The 22,588-nt window shown below is 44.9% G+C and overlaps 1 protein-coding gene across 1 annotated transcript in view; it reads right to left on the bottom strand.

Moving 5' to 3' along the window:
• SPATS2 (spermatogenesis associated serine rich 2) overlaps nt 1-9,291 on the bottom strand; it is a 221,162-nt gene extending 211,871 nt beyond the window's left edge. Inside the window, exon 1 of the mRNA XM_056120190.1 lies at nt 9,200-9,291. The gene's annotated coding sequence lies outside the window, so the exon portion shown is untranslated. The remainder of the gene's footprint in view (nt 1-9,199) is intronic.
• Between the last annotated feature and the right edge of the window lie 13,297 nt (nt 9,292-22,588).

The raw sequence follows: 22,588 nt of genomic DNA, 5'->3' as shown, positions 1-22,588 counted from the left end.
GAAGGAAACTGGGGACACTGGTGGTGGGAAATATACACTGGTGAAGGGATGGGTATGGAACATTGTATAACTGAAACCCAGTCATGAACAACCTTGTGACTGTATCTCATGATGTTTCAATTAAAAAAAAACAAAAACTAGACTACTTCTCACCATCTCCATCAAGAATTGCTCCCATTCTTGCCTAACACAGAATCTCTTAGAAAAAATTTTACTGTAGTTTAGGTAATATGGTGACAATACTGTCTTCTGTTTGTAGCATCAACATACAAACTTACTGCCACCTCAACCATCAAGAGTACCCAGGGGCTGGAGCAATAATATAGTGGGTAGGGGGCTTCCTTACATGCGACTGACCAGGGTTTGATATCTGGTACCACATATGGTCCACCAAACACTGCCAGGAGTAATTTCTGAGAGCAGAGCCAGAAAAAACATCTGAGCACCACTGGGTATGGCTCCAAGACCAAAAAAGCAGTTCTTTATGCCAAGAAAATAATAGTGGCTGGTTGCCAGGGAATAGAGAATTAATGGCACCCTGTGGTTTATTTAATAGGTATAGTTTCAATTTTGCAAGATAAAAAATTCATGGATATTTTGCCCAACCACACGACTATTCCATTTTTTTAGGAGTCCAGGACCACCAAGTGGTGCTCATGATGTCTGTGCCCCTTACCACAGGCGATTCTCGGCCAATTTATATTCTGGCAGAAGGGCCAGAGGATGTGATGCGGCTTATGCTCACAGCATAGTTGTACCTAGGTGACTTGGCAGTTCATGTTCAAAGTGTCTTATCCTTTGTACCACCGCTCTAGCTCCTAAATTACTTTTTTTACTCCTCAGTTTTCTCATCTGTAAAATGCAAAAAATACGAGCATCTTCTTTGCAGAGTTGTTAAATGGGTTGTTTGCTTTCCTCAGTAGGAGCCTCCCCAGCAGCCCTTGGAGCCCAGGGGGCTGCTCCTGAAGACACTAAGCCCTGTGGAGGCCTGATGGTTCAATGCTGGGGGGGAACCAGTACCATACCTGGTGGAGCTGGGGACAATCAAGGGGCATATCCGGTGGTACCAGGGGGACTCTGAGTGCCAGGGATGGAAATTACAGTCTACTATATTCAAAGCATCCAACACTTCTGAGCTACCTCCCTGGACTGTACTAAGTGTGAGCTGCCAGCCACCACCACCGCCCCGTCATCCCCCTCCCATGAATACCTATGAGCACCACACTAAAGTGTACAAGCCACAAAACCAAGTGTATGTGTGAGACCCCTGGTCCTCACAACATCATCATCAACAGAGGGAAGGAAGGGGGTAAAAAGCATCATCTCACACCAAAACAAGACAACCGGAAATTGGAGCAAAGCAGAATTTCTAGAAATTTGAGATGCATTCTAAGTGAAAACGCAGAAAACACATGATACAACAACTCCTCTTGACTGCTATTAAAAGACTCAGGGACCCACACTTGCTTAACGTTAGTCATCAATCACAACTGTGAGGGTGGGAGTAGAGGAGGCCAAAAAAGGAGCAGAAATACAGGCCTGTCTGTCTCTTCCCAGTTCACCACAGGCTCAGAACCCAAACCCAAACCCAGTCGCGCCAAATTATCCTCAGCTGTGTAAGTTCTTCACTAATTATTTTCAATAATACCGATCACTTCATCCCCACTCACACCATTCATATGCATATATATAAACTCCATTCCTCCCCTCTCCCCAAAGCACACATGTGCGAGCGGCCCAGGGGAATGGAGGCAGCCGTTAGGCAAAAACAAAACAAGGCAATTAAGAGCAACTTAAAAAAAAATTGGTTTAGAATTTTAGCATTTTGTAAAATGGTTATAGTAGAGTTAATGTTTAATTTTAATCATCTGCTACTATATTTTTCCCCCTTTTTAACTGAATAACCGTGAGACAGAGCATTACAAAGCTGTTCATGAGTGGGCTTCAGTCATATAGTGTTCCAACACCCATCCCTCCACCAGTGCAATTTCCCGGCTCCAATGTCCCCAGTTTCCCTCCCACCCCTCCAAGCAACCCCCACCCCCACCCCCACCCCCACCTGCCTCTATGGCAGGAACCTCTCTTCTCTCTATTAAGAGCAACTTTGTTCACAGCTTCTAATTCATAAAAGGAGAGTCCATGCATATTAAAAATAAAGTGATTTCAAAACTTAGAAAATGACTAAATGGGCCAGGAGACAGCGCAAAGGGCTGAACACATGCTATGCATACAGAGATTTGATCCCTGACACCACGTGGTCTCCCAGGACCAATGGAAGCAACCTCCAAGCAGTGAGCTGGGAGTGGCTCCCAGCATCAACAGATGTGACCTAAAAACAAAAAACAATTATAAAAAAGATTAAATTGGGGGCAGAGTGACAGTATAGCGAGCAGGATGTTTGCCTTGCACTCCACCAACTGGGTTCAATCCCTAGCATCCCATTTGGTCCCCCAACCACTAACAGGAGTGATTCCTGAGTGAAGGTCCAGGAATAACCCTTGAGCATTGCGGAGTGTGACCGAAAAGCCAAAAAGAAAAAAAAATAAATTAGCAAATGTACTAACACTTGTGACAGAAAATCATGAACATAAAAACAAATCAGCCATAAAAACAAAAGAAGGAACTGTGGTGTATGTCAAAACACGAGTGAAACTTGAAAGTATTTATGCTAAGTAAAATAAGATAGTCACAAAAAAAGGTAATCTACGGTACTACTAACATGAGGTATTCAGAGTGAGCAAATTCCCAAGACAAAGGAGAATGGTCATCATCACGATCTGTGAATAGAGGTGAAGAAAGTTTTGGTTTGGGAGCATAAAAAATTCTGAAAACAAATTGGGTGATGACTGCATAATAATGCGAATAAATTTAATGTCACTGATCTGCACACCTTTTAATGGTATAAGTGGTCAATTTTACTGTATGTTTATTATACCATAATTTTTAAAACTTTTTAACTGAATCACTGAGATATACCCTTACAAAGCTGCTCATAATTGGATTTTAGTCATAAAGTATTCCAACACCCATCCCTGCACCAGTGTCCATTTCCCAGAACCAATATCCCCTGGTTCCCTCCCACCACTCCCCACCCCATGCCTCACTTTTCTCCTCCCCCCTCCCCCCCCTCGTTCTGTCTTTCTCCCTGTTTCTCTGTATCTCTCTCTCTCTCTCTCTTTCTCTCTCTCTCTCTCTCTCCACTTTCCAGCACTGTGTATACCATTAATTTTTTTTCTCAGGGGAGGCCACAATGGGTAGTACTCAAGGGCGTGGAGCCAAACCTGCTGGTGCTAAAGGGACCACAATCCAGCTTCACTCGCCAGTCCAATGTTTACAACTTTTAATGCCGTTTAAAAAAAAAAAAGGAAAGAAAACATAGGGAGCAATATTACAGCAGGTAGGGCTTTTGTCTTGCACGTGGCTGATCCAGGTTCAATCTCCAGGATCCCAGAATATGGTCCCCTGGGCACTGCCAGAAGTAATTCCTTAGTGCAGAGCCAGGAATAACCTGAGCATAGCTGGGTGTGGCCCAAAAGCAAGAAAGCAAACAAGCAAGGAAGAAAGAAAGCATGAAAAAAGGAACTGCTTGCTTTCTAGGAGGACACATTATGAAACCCCTAGAAATAATGAATTAGGGAAGGAAAGCACAAATACGAGGGGGTTTTTTGGTCTTTTTGGCTTCTGAGTTTGGGCAACACCTGGAAATGCTTAGGGCGATACCGGTGTGATGCTGGGAGTGTTGGTAAGTCAAACCTGTCAAAAACCTGTCGATGCCCAGGAGACCCCACAGTGCCAGAGAGACCACTCAGGCCTCCCACATGCAAAATTCGGTGTCCTAGCCCTGGGCTATCTTCTGGGTACCAAGGACTTTTTTTTTTCTTTTTCAAATATTAAGCGGGGGTCAGAAATAACAGTGCAGTGGGTAGGGAGCTTGTTTGCACACAATTAGTTCGATCTGATACCATACATAACACATACCGCTGATAGCACAGCAGTCAGCCGGCCGAGCTGGGTTTGATTCCTCCGCTCCTCTCGGAGAGCCCAGCAAGGTACAAGAGTATCACCCCCACAGCAAAGCCTGGCAAGCTCCCCGTGACATAATCGATATGCCAAACATAGTAACAAGTCTCAAAAGGGAGATGTTACTGGGCCCACTCGAGCAAACTGATGAACAACGGGAGGACCGTGACCAGACCTTGACCATACATAATCCCTGAGCTCTGCCAGGAGTGATCCCTGAACACAAAGTCAGTAGTAAGCCCTGAGCACTGCTGGATGTGGCCCAAAAAAAAAAAAGAGTAAGTATGGTTTGGGGGGCAGGGCTCAAAGGGGGTACAGTGTGAGCCAGTAGGCACTGCCCTTTGTGATTTCCAGCATCAATTTGATGCACTCCAGAAAGTGCCACAATCAAAGTGCTGCTAGCACCAGAATCGTGTGTACAAGCCCTATCATCACTACAGCAACAGTAAAAGAGAAGAGGAAAAAGTATTAAAACTTTCTCTAAAATATGGTATTTATAATCTCTTTCTGGAATCTGATACAAACCATGGGTTTTGCAGAAAAACAAATCACATTACGTATGTGCTAAGAGTGTACCTAAATTGAAGTACAATAGTTTTGAGGTACAACAGATTCTCACTAGACTTCTTTAAACTCATGGAATGAAAACTTACAAAGTTTTTAGTGATAGGACTTTAAAGTTTCATTTCACTTGTTATAATATTCAGGAGTATGCCATTTCAGATTCAGGAAGAAAACTATGGTGTATTCAATGTAGGGTTTAACATGGAAGCAGAAGACCAAAACCTTAACTATTCAAGTGCAAAGTTTGACAATAAAGGAATGAGAAAATACAGGGTATTAGTTAGAATTCTACCAAGACCAAACAAAGGCTTTTACTTCCAAATTAGGGGTTTTTTTGTTTGTTTGTTCTGCTTTTTTTGGTCACGTCCAGCGATGCTCAGGGATTACTCCTGGCTCTGCATCCAGGAATTACTCCTGGCAGTGCTCAGGGGACCATATGGAATGCTGGGGACAGAACCCGGGTAAGTCACATGCAAGGCAAATACCCTACCCACTGTACTATTACTCAGGCCCCAGGATTTTTTTTTTTTAAAAGAGGGAAGAAATCAAATAGAACATAGGGGGTGGCTCAGGAGCAAGGTACTCGCACTGCAGGAGAGAGTCCCTGGTTCAACTGCTAACAGTGCAGGGATGGGGAGAACCATATTAAAGGAAAGGGAAATATTTGCAGAAGTAAAAACCTGTGAGTTTAGAAAGTGACTCTCGTTCATTGTTGGTAGGAATGCAGACTGGTCCAGCCTTTTTGGAAAACAATATGGACATTCCTCCAAAAACTAGAAATTGAGTTTCATATGACCCAGCAATACCACTCCTGGGAATATATCCCAGAGAAGCAAAAAAAAAAAAAAAAACAGTAAAAATGATATCTGCACTTGTATGTTTACTGAAGCACTATTCACAATAGCCAGAATCTGGAAACCCACCCAGGTACCTAAGAAGAGACAACTGGTTAAATAAACTCTGGTACATCTACACAATGGAATACTATGCAGCTGTCAGAAGAGATGAAATCGTGGAATCTGCATATAAGTGGATGGACATAGAGAGTATCATGGTAAGTGAAATGAGTCAGAAACAGAGGGACATAGAATGACTACACTTATTTGTGGAATATAAAATAACATAATTTGAGACTGACACCCGAGGACAGTAGAGACAGGGCAAGGAAGATTGCTCCGTGGTTGGCAGCCTGCCTCATGAGCTGGGGGAGAAGGCAGCTGGAATAGGAAAGGAATCACTAAGTCAATGATGGTTGGAGGGATAGTTCCGGATGGGAGATGTGTGCTAAAAGTAGAGGAAGGACCAAACGTGCTCTTAGTATCTGTATTTCAAACCAGAATGCCTAATAGTAGAGAGAGAGTATGGGGGAAATTGTCTGCCATGGAGGCAGGGGGAGGGGTGGGATGTGGGCAGGGGGATAATGGGGACATTGGTGGTGGAAAATGGGTGTTCAATCATTGTAGGACTGAAACTCAAATATGAAAGCTTTGTAACAATCTTATGGTGATTTAATAAAATAATTTTTTTTTTTGCTTTTTGGGTCACGCCCAGCGATGCTCAGGGGTTACTCCTGGCTTTGCACTCAGGAATCACTCCTGGCAGTGTTCGGGGGACCATATGGGATGCTGAGAATCGAACCTGGGTCGGCCACGTGCAAGGCTAATGCCCTACCCGCTGTGCTATTGCTCCAGCCCCCAATAAAATCAGATCACAGATCATCCTATTATTCGTCAATTGCCTCGAGCAGGCCCCAGTAAGGTCTCCTTCATCCTGGCCCTGAGGTTATATTCAAGGCTCTTTAGGAGAATGAGACCCATCATTGTTACTGGTATTTGGCATATTGGGTGCGCCACGGGGAGTTTGCCAGACTCTGCCGTGTGGGCAGGCTACATTCGGTAGCCTGCCAGTTTGTCAAAGTAGGAATGAGATGTCATAATAAGAGGTCGCATTCGCGGCCGCGCGGCTCCGGGAGCTGGTTTTTATAGTCTCAGAGTCTTGGCCGTTGATGGGATTACACGGCGCCAGGGGGCCAGGTGGTGGGTGTGACCCCTGCCTACTGGAATTTGGAGGATCTGGGTGGAGGATACTCGACTCCAATCGAGTAGGCTTGGAGATCTCGGCCCCGGAACCCACGTGGCTTTGTCCCTCTGCCGGTACCTTCAGGTGTGCGGAGAGTGGTCTCAGCATGGTGGTGGCTGGTCCTGGAGGTCTTTGGCTGCCGGGGCCCTGGCCAGGGCGGGGAGGAAAGCTCAACCCGCTTCCCTCCAAGGGGCTCCAGCGAGGAATAGCCAAGCGCGGGGGCAGGAGACTGCGCTCTTCTCCTCCGGGAGCTGGTTTTTATAGTCTCAGAGTCTTGGCCGTTGATGGGATTACACAGCGCCAGGGGGCCAGTTGGTGGGTGTGACCCCCGCCTACTGGAATTTGGAGGATCTGGGTGGAGGATGCTCAACTCCAATCCGAGTAGGCTTGGAGATCTCGGCCCCGGAACCCACGTGGCTTTGTCCCTCTGCCGGTACCTTCAGGTGTGCGGAGAGTGGTCTCAGCATGGTGGTGGCTGGTCCTGGAGGTCTTCGGCTGCCGGGGCCCTGGCCAGGGCAGGGAGGAAAGCTCAACCCGCTCCCCTCCAAGGGGCTCCAGCAAGGAATAGCCAGGCGCGGGGGCAGGAGACTGCGCTCTTCTCCTCCGGGAGCTGGTTTTTATAGTCTCAGAGTCTTGGCCGTTGATGGGATTACACGGCGCCAGGGGGCCAGTTGGTGGGTGTGACCAATAAAATAATTTTTTTAAAAAATCTGTGAGTTTAAAATATGGGTGCACAACACATGCATTCGGTGGCCAAGAGCCTCCTCCCCAGCAGAGAATCAAAGAGACAGGGAACCACAAGACTAATGGTCAAAATGGCCCGTTTAATGCAGAGCTGTTAGCATACATATAGAACACCTGAGGGGGCTCAAGGCATAGAACTGCATGTAGGTGTGATTCAACATTTACAGAGGTCGGGGGCTGGAGTGATAGCACAGCAGGTAGGGCGTTTGCCTTGCATGCGGCCGACCCAGGTTCGATTCCCAGCATCCCATATGGTCCTATGGTCCCCTGAGCACCGACAGGGGTAATAATTCCTGGGTGCAGAGCCAGGTAACCCCTGAGCATCTCCAGGTGTGACCCAAAAACCAAAATAAAATAAAACAACATTTACAGAGGTGAAGTTTTTTGAAGGAGGCAATTCTTTTGGGGGATTAACTCAAGGAGACACTGTCTCCCAGGGACTATACAGAGAGATCACCCAGAGGCAACAAGCATGATATTGCTTTTCTCTTCCCCTAGCTAGAGTAAACATTAAACAATTGAGTTTATTTCTTATTAATATTTGCAGTTATTTGGATAAACACAGTAAGAGATATCGATTCCAAAATTTAGGTCTCTGGGCTCTGAGGGCAGTTCTGCTGGGCTTTACCGTAAACCCCAGACTAGGTCCTCAGACAGTTACAGCTTATCCTTACCCATGGAGGTCCTTCTCTTGCATCAAGACCATGCTTTTATGCTCTCAAGGTTGTTCCATTTCAATGCTGGGGTAGTTTTGCAGTTCACCCAGGGTCCATTCAGGTGCCGTGGTGGGACCCTCCCTTATTGGGGTGTTAGGATCTACTGCAACCAAAGCCTGAGTAATTATGTAATTATGACAGCTGTCCAGGAGTAGATATATTTCAGAGATATATATATATCAGTAGATATATTTCAATCAACTCCCAAATATTAGGAGCATAGCATTAATGATCCTTCTGTTTTTTAAGCAAAGAACACTGCTCTATAGTAAAATATGAAAAGGCTATCGGGGAAATGGAAAAGGAAGCAATTCACTACAAATACAAAGTCCAGAGTTACTGGAAAGTTTGACTTATAAGTAACCAACCCAAACTTGGGGAACTGTGACAATGAGAGATAAAACACAAAGAAAAGGTTAAAGATAAACTCAGGGGATTAGGAGTGCTCATAAGAGAACTGTAAGCTTCTCTGGGGGGAGGAAAAGGGGCAATTCACTGATGAAGCCTAAAACAGGGTTAATATGGAACAAAAAAAAAAAAAGGAAAAGCAGAAAGAGAATCAAATAACCTTAAAGACATACTCCATTTCTCTTCTCATATTTCCTAAATGAAACGTTTATTTTATTGTCTGTCTTCTCCAGAAATTAACTGTCCACAACTGAAAAGACAAGAGCTAAAACACAAGTGCAAACTGGAACTGAATTCTTTTACCAGTCCGGATCTTCCTGATACTCACCTCCCCACCACCACCCACACTTTGGTGAGCTCCAGGAGAAAAGAAAAGAAAGCAGCAAAGAGGGGACCCTCCATTGCCTCTGGCTGCAGGGCCAGTCGTAAGTGGAAAGCGGGGAGACAAAAGATTCTGAAAAGAAGCAGCCTCCTTGTAACCAGTCACCCACTTCCCACAATTTTCTACTCACTTTTCTAGCCTAAACCTCTCACCCCAGCCTGAAAGTATAAGGGGATAATAAGTCCACCATCTTCTTAGTTCACTAGCACCTGAATTAAACTCTCTTATTTCAGCATGAAACTAATAACAATAATAACTTAAAAACAATAATAAAGAACCAACTTACATTCAGATTCAATTTCTCTTTGATAGCCAATATGTGCTAGGAAAGCTTACTAGGTAATTTCACACACATTTTATTTACTCTTCACAACAACCTGCGAAGTAAAAAGAAACATACTCAAAATCTTCATCTTTTAACTATTAAAAGATAAAAATAAGGGGGCTGGAGCGATAGCACAGCGGGTAGGGTGTTTGTCTTGCACACGGCTGACCCGGGTTTGATTCCCAGCATCCCATATGGTCCCCCAAGCACTGCCAGGAGTAATTCCTGAGTGCATGAACCAAGAATAACCCCTGTGCAACGCCGGGTGTGACCCAATCAATAAATAAATGAAAGATAAAAATAAGAACAGCAACGAAGATATGAAATGAGTGAGGTCAGGCCAAATGCCCCCGATTGTTTCAGGAATGGACAGAGGAGAGGAAGAAAGCAGGAACACTTGAGGGCTTCAGAGGAAGAGGTAAGGAAACTTCCACTTACTACTACCATGCGCAGGCCACAGCTATAGCCTTTTATAAAAATTCCACATGATCACCTTCAATATTAAGTGCTCAGGGCTGGAGTGATAGCACAGTGGGTAGGGTGTTTGCCTTGCACGCAGCCGAGCCGGGTTCGATTCCCAGCATCCCATATGGTCCCCCCGAGCACCGCCAGGAGTAATTCCTGAGTGCATGAGCCAGGAATAACCCCTGTACATCGCCGGGTGTGACCCAAAAAAAAAAAGTGCTCACTTAATAAAGAAGTTCAGATTGTGAAATTCCCCAAGATTGAACAGATGCTGTGTCATGGTGATTCAAACCTAGGTCTTTAAAGATTACAAATTTTATTTCTTTCCACACTACCAAACTATCACTTCAAATCATAACTGTAAGGCAGTTAATATGAGTCAAAGTAAAATTTCATGAAGCACCAAAATCAGGTGGCAAAAAATTGGAGCAGATAATGCCAACTTCATGCCTTCTCTTTGGGTTCAACTACAACGGTAGAAAAATAGTTAACACCGGGAAGTTGTTAAAATTACAACTAGTTAATATACATTTTAAGATCTAAAACAGAGGGTGGAATTACTCAGTGGCACAAGACCTGTCTTGCCCGTGTGAGGTCCTCAGTTCAATTCCAGGCACAGCAAAACAAATAAATTTCAAAATACAGCAAAAACGAGCCAGAAAGAGAATAGGGGTTAAGGTATTTGCCTCACATGCAGTCAATATGGATTCGATTTCCAGTATCACATGGCCCCCTAAGCACTGAGGGTGCAGCCTAGAAGCCCCTCCCCTCTGCCAACAGCACAGCTAGGGAGGTCTGGCTAATGGACCAAGAAGCATGGCCTCTGAGCACTGCTTGGGAGGACCACCCCCAACAAACAAACTATCAAAGCAAGAGAATTTCACTCCCTACAAATATTTCTACAGCTCTTTTTTTTTGGGGGGGGGGGCACATGGTGCTCATGGCTTACTCTTGGCTCCACAATCACTCCTGGCCAGCTCTAGGGACAGATGGGGTGCCAGGGATCAAACCTGGGTCAGCTGTGTTGGTTCTGGCCCTGATACTGCTTTCAATCAATTGAATATCTTCAAACTATTAGGTACTGGGATGTCCTACAACTTAAGTATCTGCCAATTACTCCAAAAGACAACAGTAACCTGGGGTCAGCAAGATAGTACCATGGGTAGGGCACTTGCCTTGCACGCAGTTGACCAGTGTTCAATCCCAGGCACACCATATGGTCCCCCCAAGGCCTGCCAGGAGTGATCCCTGAGCACCACTGCATGTGGCCCCCTTCCCCGCCCAAGAAAAAAGGAGTTAACATTAAACTGAGTAAGCAGAACCTCCTGCCCCCGCACCAGGCTGTCTTCACCAGGGCCCCTCGGAGGGGGGCAGGTTGAATTTCCCTCCCCACCCCAAGCAGAGCCCCGGCAGCCGAAAACCTCAAGAACCCAGCCACAGCCATGCTCAAGGCCACTCTCCGCAAGCTCGGACGAGCCTCACTTATGAAGGAACCGGTGGAGGAACCCAGGTATGCGGGACCCATGGCTGAGATCTCCATGCCTGCTGGGATCGGGAGGGGCCTCCTCCACCCAGATCCCCCATTTTCCAGTAGCTTGGCAGTCACACACACAAACTGCCCCCTGCGCCACGTAATCTCATCAACGGCAAAGATTCAGAGACGATGAAACAAAGCTCACAGAAGAGAGTGACACCGTATTTCCACAGCAGAGCCTGGCAAGCTACCCATGGCATATTTGATATGCCAAAAACAGTAACAATCAAGGGCCTCATTCCTCTGACCCTGAAAAAGTCCCCAATACACCACTGGGCTTCGCTAGCACACAACAGGGACAAATGGAGATGTTACTGGTGCCCACTCGAGCAAATCGATGAACAACGGGATAACAAGTGATACAAGTGAAATGTTCTAATGTTGACCAAATATCAGAAAATGTCCACCTAAAAACAATTTAATTTTCTATCATTTGGAAAAAATATTACAAGAGACACCAGTCAAGGCTGTAAGACATTAAGGCTGCTGTCAGAATTTTTGGTTTGTTTTTGTTCGGAGCCACACCAAGCAATGCTAAGGGCTCTGCACTCAGGTATCAGTCCTGGCAGTGCTTGAAGGACCTTATGGGATATGCTGGAAATCAAACCCAGGCTGGCCACATGCAAGACAAGTGCCCTACCCACAATAATTTCTCTGACCCCACAGGCTTCTGTTAGAAACCAGAATGCAGACCATTTATTTTGCCCGTTTACGATAAACTCAAAAGACTTGCACTGAAAGCATGACGTGAATTTAGAAGATTTAAGGCAAAGTATGAAGTGAACTTCTGGAGTGAATTTAAAATATCACTAGGTAAGGCCAGAGCAATCGTACAGAGGGTAGGGTGCTTGCATTACATGCAGTAAACCTGGGATAGATCCCTGGCATCCCATATGGTCCCAGAAGTATCACCAAGAGTAATCCTGAGCGCAGAGCCAGGGTTAACAGACCCTGAGCATCACCAGATGTGGTCTCCTCAAACTAACAAAACAAAGAAAAAGTAGTCACTATATAATGTGCCCTGTATAATCTTTCTAGTTAAAGATTCCTCAGGTCTTGTATTCTTTGAACTATTATAAATTCTACATTATAAATTATAGACAACTGAGAGCACTGCAAAGGAATTTTGTCAAGATATGGGCTGAAGCGATAGTACAGCGGTAGAGCATTTGCCTTGCAAACGGCCGGCCCGGCCAAGCCGGGTTCGATTCCTCCACCCCTCTCGGAGAGCCTGGCAAGCTACCAAGAGTATCTTGCCCGCATGGCAAAGCCTACCTGTGACGTATTCAATATGCCAAACACAGTAACAACAAGTCTCACGATGGAGACATTACTGAGTCCGCTTGAGCAAATCGATGAACAACGGGAGGACAGTGCTACATGCATATAAGTCCTGTTTGTTCATGAAGAATGATTATTTGCATGTTCCTGTGAAAACAGTTCTGCATTAATCTACAAATTCATTTCATATTCCATCTCACTAGTTTTCACAGTTAATAAATTAAAATTTTATATAGGTTTGCTTTTTATTTGTATAGATCATAATCATGCCTATTTTATTTCTTGTCAATTTTTTTTCGGGGGGGGGGGTAGGGGGGACATCCAGCATCTATTTTTTTTTCCTGAGGGGATTTTGGGTCATACCAGAAGTACTTAGGGTGTCACGAACGAGTCCTCTGTCTACTCAACAAGCGGCTTAAACCATGATTCCAGAGACTCAGAAACAGATCTGTGAACCCAGCGGCTTTTGGTAGAAATTCCTCCAGATTTAATCATTAAGATTTCAGAATTTCAAAATCTAGCAGCTGCTACTGTGGCCACGTAACACTGTATACTATTCATTGTCAGCAATGGAGGAAAGGTTGTCTAGTGTTGCCTTTTTGGGGGATGAGAGTGTTGGGGAAAAGTCCCAAATAATAATGGTGGATCTGGTGTCAAAATATTGAATGTAATCAAAGTAGAGAGAGAGTAATATGGAAACCATCTGCCACACAGGTAGGGGAGGGGGTGGGATGGGGATATCCTGGGGGTTCTGGTGGTGGGAAATGTACAATGGTGAAGGAACGGGTGTTTCATCATTGTATGACGGAGACTTAAACTGGAAAGCTTTGTAACTGCACTCATGGTGATTCAATAAATAAATTTATATATAAAAAAAAAGTACTTAGGGTATGACCCAGTGGCTCAGTGCTCTAGGGTCACTCCTGGCAGTACGCAGGATACATGAAGCAACTGGGGTTGGCTATGTAAGACAATTCCCTCAAACCTATACTAGCTCTCTGGCACACCTGGTTCTGAAATTCTAAGATGCACAGTCATTGTTAAGGTTATTCTCAAACAAGACCGTGACACACAAAAGAATTCTTAAAAAGGACATTTCCACCTGCTTTTTCTTCCTGGATCACAGTAAACACACCACTACCTAGTAGAAGCTTTAGGTAAGAAACTACAGTAGGACAATGGTTAGGGCACTGCTGATCTGGGTTCAATCTCCAGCACCCAGAGCACCATCAGGACTTCCCGAGCAAAGAAACCAAGAGTAATCTCTGAGAACTGCCCAATGTGGCTCAAGCCCTCCCCCAATACAGAGAAGAAAAAAAAAAACACTTCATTATTTCAGAAATCTATAGAATCTTTTCTTTTTTTCTGACTTTTTGGCTTTTTGGACCATCCCAGCAACACTCAGGTGCTGCTCCTGGCTCTGCGCTCCGGAATTACTTCCTGGGGGAACATATGGGGTGCCAGGGATCAGAGATGGAAACCAGGTCGGCCGCATGCATGGCAAACGCCCGACCAGCTCTACTATTGCTCCTACAGAATCTTTGTCTGGAAAAGTATGTCTTTTTGTTCTGCTTGTTTTTGTTTTGAACAACCTAATGCTGCTCAGGGCTGGCACTCCCAGTAGTGCTGGGGAACCAGTATGTGGACTCAAACCTGGGCTCCTAAATGCAACGCAAGCACTCCAGAACAGAGAAGTTTATCAAATAAAAGGATAAGTGTATAAATGTACTATACTTCCTGAACTAATAACTTACAATTGACTAATCTTTCCTTTCTTTTTTTTCTTTTTGGCTTTCTGGGCCACATACAGTGGTGCAAGGGGCAATTCGTGTTCCGCGCCTGGGGTTTGCTACTAGGGGCATGAAGGGGACCGTGCAGTACTGTGCTTAAAACATGCAAAGCACGGCAAAAACTTTTTCTGACCCTAGACATTATTACCAGTCAAGATCTATACAAATATTAAATATATCTGTTGTTTCAACATGAGTTTTTTTGACATATGTTAAAGTGCAAAGCAACTAGGTATGTTAAGTGAACAACGCTTCAAATATACAAGCCATTTCAAACATACGCACACTGCTTAAAGGAGCTCAAACTAGGGGCCCAGGGATGACTCAGCAGTAGAATTAGCAGCTCTCCAAGCATTGGGCTACTGAGGCTGTGAGTTCAATCCCTAGCACTGTCTCACATGCCAAGTGCAAACACAGAAGTTCTATTATTTGGGATTCCCCTCTGCCACTACTAATTGTGCTTATGCATTGCAAGTGTACAATCCCCAGTGAACACCACAACTAAGTGTGTGAATAATACAGCCAAATATGACACAACCCCATCATCAAACAACAAAAGGGGGTGGGCTAATTAAAATAAGCCAAGACTGGATTTGAGGGTGATCTGGATGCAACATCTGTCACCCCATTGATCGATAGGGTTGATTTGGCTGATCTGGCTGGGCTAAGTGGGTGTCCCCTTCCTCCCTCACCACTCCATGTGCGTCCCTCCCAAAGCTGCACATTAGGTCAAAGAGGACAGCCTTCCCTGAAGAGAGAGTTGAGGGTATAAAAGTAGCTGCGCTCACCTGCTAGAACAAGCTCTTAAGAAGCACAAGCCAGAAATCAGTACACAGGTAAACGTTAAAACAGCAAACTATTTTTAAATTCACTATGGGGGAGGGCATATAAATGCTCAAATTTGGCTTTTTAGGCCGACCCAGGTTCGATTTCTCCGCCCCTCTCGGAGAGCCCGGTAGGCTACCGAGAGTATCTCACCCGCATGGCAAAAGCCTGGCAAGCTACCTGTGACGTATTCGATATGCCAAACACAGTAACAAGTGTCACAATGGAGACGTTACTGGACCCGCTCAAGTAAATCGATGAACAACGAAAGGACAGTGACAGTGACAGACCTAAATAAAAAAAATACATTCTTTTTGTAAAAAAAGGTTTCAAGAGCCAGAGTGATGATACAGGCAAATAAGGCACACAGCCAACCCAGGTTCGATCCCCAGTATCCCATATGGTCACCCATGGACTGCCAGGAGTGCAGAGCCAGGAGTAATCATTGTTACTGGGTGTGACACAAAAAGGAAAAAAAAAAGGCCTTAATACTATCAAAATTAGAATTAACTCTGTTGTTTTTTGTTGCTGTTTTGGGCCCCAACCAGGGGTATTGAGGGGCCATTCCTTGCTCTGCATTCAGGAATTATGCTTGGTGGTGCTCCAGGGACAATATGGGATGCTGGGGATCGAACCTGGGTCAGCCACGTGTAAGGCAGGCACCCTACCACCCACTGTATTATCACTCTGGTCCCTATTCTAAATAATGCTAATTTCCGTGGGATACCAGTTTCACAAAGTAGTCTTTTTCCTAAGGATCAAACTCTTGACACTCTGAATAAAGAATAAAATTATATTGCACCAAAAATCTGTATACTCAGCATGCATAAAGATCCATCAAAACCATTCTCATGCTTGTAACATGCCAAAAAAATACTGCTCCAGCAAGTAATTATTTTGTCCAAAAATGAACAGAGCAGTGTGGAGTGGAAATAATTTGCTGTCATGTCATTCATAAATCTTATGACATTCTAATCCTTCAAATGAATACATATTCATGCAGCGTATCAAGCAATGAATATTATAAAAGATAAGTTTACAACGAGTAGAAATTAATTAATGCTATCAAATTTAAAAGCATCAAGGGCGGGATACAAAGGCGGGTACAGCAGAGAAGGTGCTTGACTTGTATGTGGCAGGTTTAATCCTTGGCAACTCATATGGTTCCCTAAGCCTGCTAAAAGTGATCACTGAACATAGAGCCAGGTTACATAAACAACATGAGGTGTGACTCAAAATCAAAAAAAAAAAAGGAAAGGAGGGCCAAGGAGATAGAGAGCACAAGGGTTAAGGCTTACTCCTCAAGAGGACACATAATTAAATTGTTTTAAATTGTTATTTAACAATTACAGCCTCTATTTCCTCATTTATTACATGAGGATATATAATCCCCTTTTCTATGGAGATACTTAGATGATTCAAAGAAAACCGTATGTTGAGAGCACTATAAACTACGAAATAATTTTTGAAATAGGCATTAAGGGCCCTGTCTACTGTACAGGGCCCTGTCTCCAGCCCCATATCTCCAGGTTTTTTGATACAGACCATTCTTGCTGGTGTGTACTCGTTTTGTTTTGTTTTTCACTCCAACTAGGACTGATCCCTGAGCACATATTGTGGTGCTGGGAATCAAACCCAGGTCAGCCACTTGCAAGACAAACACCCTACCTGGTATACTACTGCTTCAGCCCTGAATATATATTATTTTATAAATATATATTCATATAGAATCACTCATATACAATGACATATAAAACTGTATGCTCACCTACCCCATCCATTTTTGTGTGTGTGCTCTCAAAGTTCTTTAATAATACTTCATGAGCTTTGGATTTTCTTTTTTGGGAGAGAGGCATATCACAGCTGACAGTGCTCAGGGATCACACCTGTCAGTACTGCAGAGGGTGGTGGTGGGGTATGTGGTGCTGAGATTCAAACCATTGCAACAAACACAGCTGTGCACGGCAAATACCTCACCCAAATACCTGTACTAGTGCTCTGGCCCTGAATATTTTCTTCTTTTCTTTTTTTTAAGACATCCTGTTTTACAATGCTGTTAATGACAGAGGTTTATACATGAATCATTCCAGCACCACACCCTCCACCAGTATCAGCTTCCGCCTATCACTGTCCCAGTGTCCCTCCTCCAATAAAATCTTTTCATTTCACAGCTCTCTCATGCTTGAAACTTTGGGGGTAGGGAGTAGGGGTGGGGGGGATGGGCAGCGAGCATACCAGGCTTTCTTCAGGGGTTACTCCTGGCTCTGTGCACGTGGTTTATCCTGGCCGTACTTGGGGAGCCATATGTGTTGCAGAGGATAGAACTGAGGTTGGCTGTGGGCAAGGCAGTTGCCTTACCTGCTGTACTCCAGTGTGACCCAAGACAAAAAGAAAAAAAATCTCAACAAAGAGCTATCAGGGTAGATCTGAGCACTCCTACCCTCCTTGCACTTTGGACTGTAACTAACTGCTTTTCACTTCTTCCATGAAAGCTGCTGTGACAGAGTCTGGCTTCGAATGCAGCAGGCCCACTTTTGTTTTCAAAGCTGTCAACAAACACTTAAAATAGGGCTGAGGCAAACTACCATCCACTGGCAAAACTCAACTTACTGACAGTTTTGTAAACAAAAACTATCAGAATATATCAGGCCTGAATACATGCACAAGGGACCATATGGCATAAAAGGCCGAAAACAATCTCACACAGGGCTGTTCTGTGAAGCCTCCACCACCCTCCATGCATGCCAACACCACTGGGGAGCTGGTAGGAAAATGTCGGGTTGGTGAAGAACAAAGACCTTGACAAATACACAGACTGTCTGAAACTGCAGGTGGCGTTCAACACCAGGAATGGACAAGGAGGTACAAGGAAAAACAGAAAATGGGAAGTTAGTGACAGACTGCACTGTAGCACTGTCCTCCCGCTGTTCATCGATTTGCTCGAGTGCACACCAGTAACGTCTCACAACAAATTGTGAGACTTGTTGTTACTGTGTTTGGCATATCGAATACGTCACGGGTAGCTTGCCAGGCTTTGCCGTGCAGGCGAGGTACTCTCGGTAGCTTGCTGGGCTCTCCAAGAGGGGCAGAGGAATCGAACTGGGGTCGGCCAATGTTGGCTGCGTGCAAAGCAAATGCCCTACGCTGTGCTACTGCCCCAGCATCATTACTAGTATCAGCCATACCTGGACTTATGAAAAAGAATTAAAACTTCCATTCTTTTGAACATGAATTAGTTTCAAGGAGGAACAGCTCAGTTCAATAAGCAAATTACCATATTGTTCTATCAGTGTATTACAGATATTTTACATGCAACTACTTTACAGCACTATTTAATCACGATTATATAAAAGTGTTTGTGGGGGCTGGAGCGACAGCACAAGGGGTAGGGCCTTGCATGCGGCCAACCCGGGTTCGAATCCCAGCATCCCATATGGTCCCCCAAGCATCGCCAGGGGTAATTCCTGAGTGCAGAGCAGGAGTAACCACTGAGCATCGCCGGGTGTGACCCAAAAAGCAAAAAAATAAATAAATAATACACAAAAGTGCTTGTGGGGTTTGTTTTGTTTTGTTTTTAATCTATGGTCAGAGCGGGCAGGGCACTTGCCTTGCATGTAGCCAACTCAGCTTCAATCCCTGGCACCACAGATTTTCACTAGACCCACGGGCTAAGAGCCCAGAGTCGGGAGTAAGCCCTGAGCATCACCAGGAATAAACCCTGAACAAGACAGGGTATGCCACCCCACCAAAATGAAAGTCTGAAATATTTATGATCTGACCCTTGATAGGAAGATAGTTGATTCTTGGCTAAAAAGAAAACAAGGAGGAGGAGAAGGGGTAGGCCACGGAAAGATAGTACAACAGATAAGGCACTTGCCTTGTACATGACCGACCAAGGTTCAATCCCTGGAACGCCATATGATCCCCCACACCAAGCCCGCCAGGAGTGATCCCTTGCGTACAGAGCCAGGAGTAAGGCATAAGCATTGTCAGAGGGCTGAGGAGATAGCACAAGAGGTTAAGGCTTACTCCTTGAATGCAACCAACCCGGTTCAACCCTCAGCAGTCCCCCAGCACTGCCAGGTGCTTCCCTGAAGATACCTGAGCACAACCAGGGAATCCTTGCAATGCAGGAATCCAAGTAGTATCACATCTTTGAGCATCTCCGTTCTGCCAGCACCAGTGGCTGAACCACCAGGAGGGCACCCTCATCTGAGTACCTTCTAGGAGACCCTCCCTCACATCCCACAAAAATGGAAATGAGAAAAAAAAGAAAACCAAGTTAATGTTATTAGAATCTAAGGAAAGGAGAATCTTATTAGATAATGGTGGAAAGTTTGGCAAAGCTGTCGCCTGTAGTAAAGTGCAAAATAAAATAGAGTAAGCTGATGAATCAAGGTAAGACTTCCAGGCATAATGTCAAAAAATTATAAACAGTTGCTTTCTTACTTTGGACAACCTGGCAGGCTACCGAATGTAACCTGCCCACACGGCAGAGTCTGGCAAACTCCCCACGGTGTACCCAATATGCCAAATATCAGTAACAAAGACAGTGCGGGGGGCTTGAAGGACCAGATTCATCCCCAGCACTGCATATGGGGCCCCAAGAGTGGGGTGGGGGGGAGGGGAAAGGAGAGGAGAGATCAAACAATTTTCCAGCGGAATAGGGAAACAAAGGTCCTTTAGGTTCAAAAATAAGGGTTTCTTATTCCCAGTCCCAGTCCCAGTCTCAATATTTCTTATTCCCAGTGTTTAAGGCTAAATTCTTAAACATTTAGCACATGTTTCTCAAATTAAGAAATGCTCCAGGTTAGAGAGATAGTACAGAGGTTAAGATGCTTATCTGGCAGGCTGCCAACCCCCAATCTGATCCCTGGCACCACATATGGTCCCCCGAGCACTGCCAAAAGTAATCCCTAAGCACAAAGCCAGAAGTAAGCCCTGAGCACAGTGAGGTGTGCTGAAACCCAAGTAGAAGCTCCCTGAGCAAATTCCAAATCCAAGTCCAAAACAGTGTCACAGAAAAAAAGCCTGAAGAGTCAATCTTGGGGCTGGAGTGATAGCACAGCAGGTAGTGAACACTTTCCTGAATGCACAACAACCAAAAGTTAATTCATGATCAACCTGTTATGAATCTGAGGTGAAACAGGGCTCACCAGTATGACTTTTCTCAGGTGAGAAGAGGTCACCAGGGGCCAGAGCAATAGTACAGTGAGGAAGGCCCTTGCCTTGTGTGCAACTGACCCAGATTTGATCCAGGCACTCCACATGGTCTCCCACGCCCACTAGGGGGCACCTGAGCACCATTACAAAAATAAGGGGGGGGGGGGGTATAATGGGTGGTCATGAGTAGTAGAAAATTTAAGCAGCCCACAATTGGGTATTTCTCAACTGATCATCCAGGTTGGGGAACTGTAATATAAAGCCATTCATTTAAAAAAATTTTTTTGAGGGGGTTGGAGCGATAGCACAGCAGGTAGGGCATTTGCCTTGCATGCGGCAAGGCCCGAGATTGATTTCCAGCATCCCATATGGTCCCCCGAGCACCGCCAGGAGCAAATCCTGAATGCATGAGTCAGGAGTAACCCCTGTGCATCGCCGGGTGTGACCCAAAAAAGAAAAAAAAAATTGGGGACTGGAGTGACAGCACAGCGTGCAGGGTATTTGCCTTGCATGCGGCCGACCCAGGTTCAATTCCCAGCATCCAATATGGTCCCCTGAGCAACGCCAGGAGTAATTCCTGACTGCATGAGCCAGGAGTAACCCCTGTGCATCACAGGGTGTGGCCCAAAAAGCAAACAAACAAACAGAAAGAGTCAATCTGGTGGACTAGAGAGATCAAAGAGCTAAGGGTATGCCTTATTATGAGGGAAGCACAGGTTTGATCCCCAGCACTCCTGAGCACTGTCAATTATGCATCAAAGGACAAAAATAAAAACAGTTATTATTTCTTTAGAGACTTTTGTTTTCTTTATCTTAAAGATCTTGGCTCACTAAAGAAATGAAAGAAATAATGGATTCAGCAGCTCAGATAGAGAAGGGACCACCAAGTAAAGGGTGCTTGGAGGGTCCACTCAGGATGGGAGATGCGAGCTGAAAGGAGACTACAGACCGAACATAATGGCCACTCAATACCTATATTGCAAACCACAACACCCAAAAGGAGAGAGCGAGCAAAAGGGAATGCCCTGCCACAGAGGCAGGGTGGGCTTGGGGGGTGGGAGAGATACTGGGATCATTGGTGATGAAGAATGGGCACTGGTGGAGGGATGGGTACTCTATCATTGTACGAGTGAAACGTAAGCATGAAAGTTTGTAAGTCTATAACTGTACCTCACAGGGATTCATCTAAAAATATAATCAAAATTAAAAGCAAAACAAAAAAAAAGAAATAATGGATTCAGGAGATCCTAACCCAAATGACAACAACTTAAAATGCTTAGTATTATAAACTGAAGGTGCCTGAAAAAATGGCAAAAGTAGTTACTCTTACGTTTCCCCCCTTCACCCTAAAGCAAGCCACACACCCCTTATGCAAAAGGTGCCCTCCCTGTATTTGTAAGAAAGAAGCTTTCTCATCTCCCAACAAGCAGTCAAGAGAGAACTGTCACTGAAGACCTGATGATGTAGCCCACTTGACCACATTTAGCTCAAACTCCTTCCCTACCACGTTCTTTCACCACTGCAAACTTGTAAGCATTTGAGAGTTTCTGTTTCTTAAGCATTTCTGGGTTTTGGTTGCTATTTTTTTTTTATTTGGTTTTTGGACCATACCTGGTGATACTGGAGTACTAGCTTTCTGGCCCTCAACTCTTCTGTGTCTTAAGAGTTCTGTTTCTTGGAGCTGAAGTAACAGCGGGTAGGGCATTGACCTTGCATGTAGCTGACCCAGGTTCGATCCCTGGCATCCCATATGGTTGCCTAAGCACCGACAGGAATAATTTTCCCTCCTCCCTCGCTCCCTCCTTTTTGTGCTCAGGGGTTACTCCTGGTTCTGCACTCAAGAATTATTCCTGGTGGTTCTCAGGAGGACCATATGGGATGCCAGGGATCGAATCTGGGTCAGCTACATGCAAGATAAATGCCCTACCCGCTGGGATGCTGGGGATCAAACCCAGGTCAGTCTCATGTAAGGCAAATTCCATACAGGCTATATTATTTCTCTGGCCCCCTACCAGGAATAATTTCTGAGCCTGGAGAAAGGAGTAACCTCTGAATGCCACTGGCTATGGCGTCAAAACAAAACAAAAAGATCTGTTCCTTAAGCTTTTTAATTTCCTCATTTCTATATCACATAAAACTTACATAGAACAGGGCCAGAGAGATAGTATAGGATAGGCCACTTTGCATATGTCTGATCCTGGTTAGTCGATGGCACCTATATGGTCCCAAAAACCTGCCAGGAGTGATTCCTGAGGTCAGAGGAAGGAGTAAACCCTGAGTACTGCCACATGT

Source organism: Sorex fumeus, unplaced genomic scaffold (genome assembly GCF_029834395.1).
Source record: "Sorex fumeus unplaced genomic scaffold, SorFum_2.1 ptg000042l, whole genome shotgun sequence".
Lineage (NCBI taxonomy): Eukaryota > Metazoa > Chordata > Mammalia > Eulipotyphla > Soricidae > Sorex > Sorex fumeus.
The sequence above is the reverse complement of the archived record's forward strand: the minus strand, read 5'-3'. Positions and strand labels throughout refer to the sequence as shown.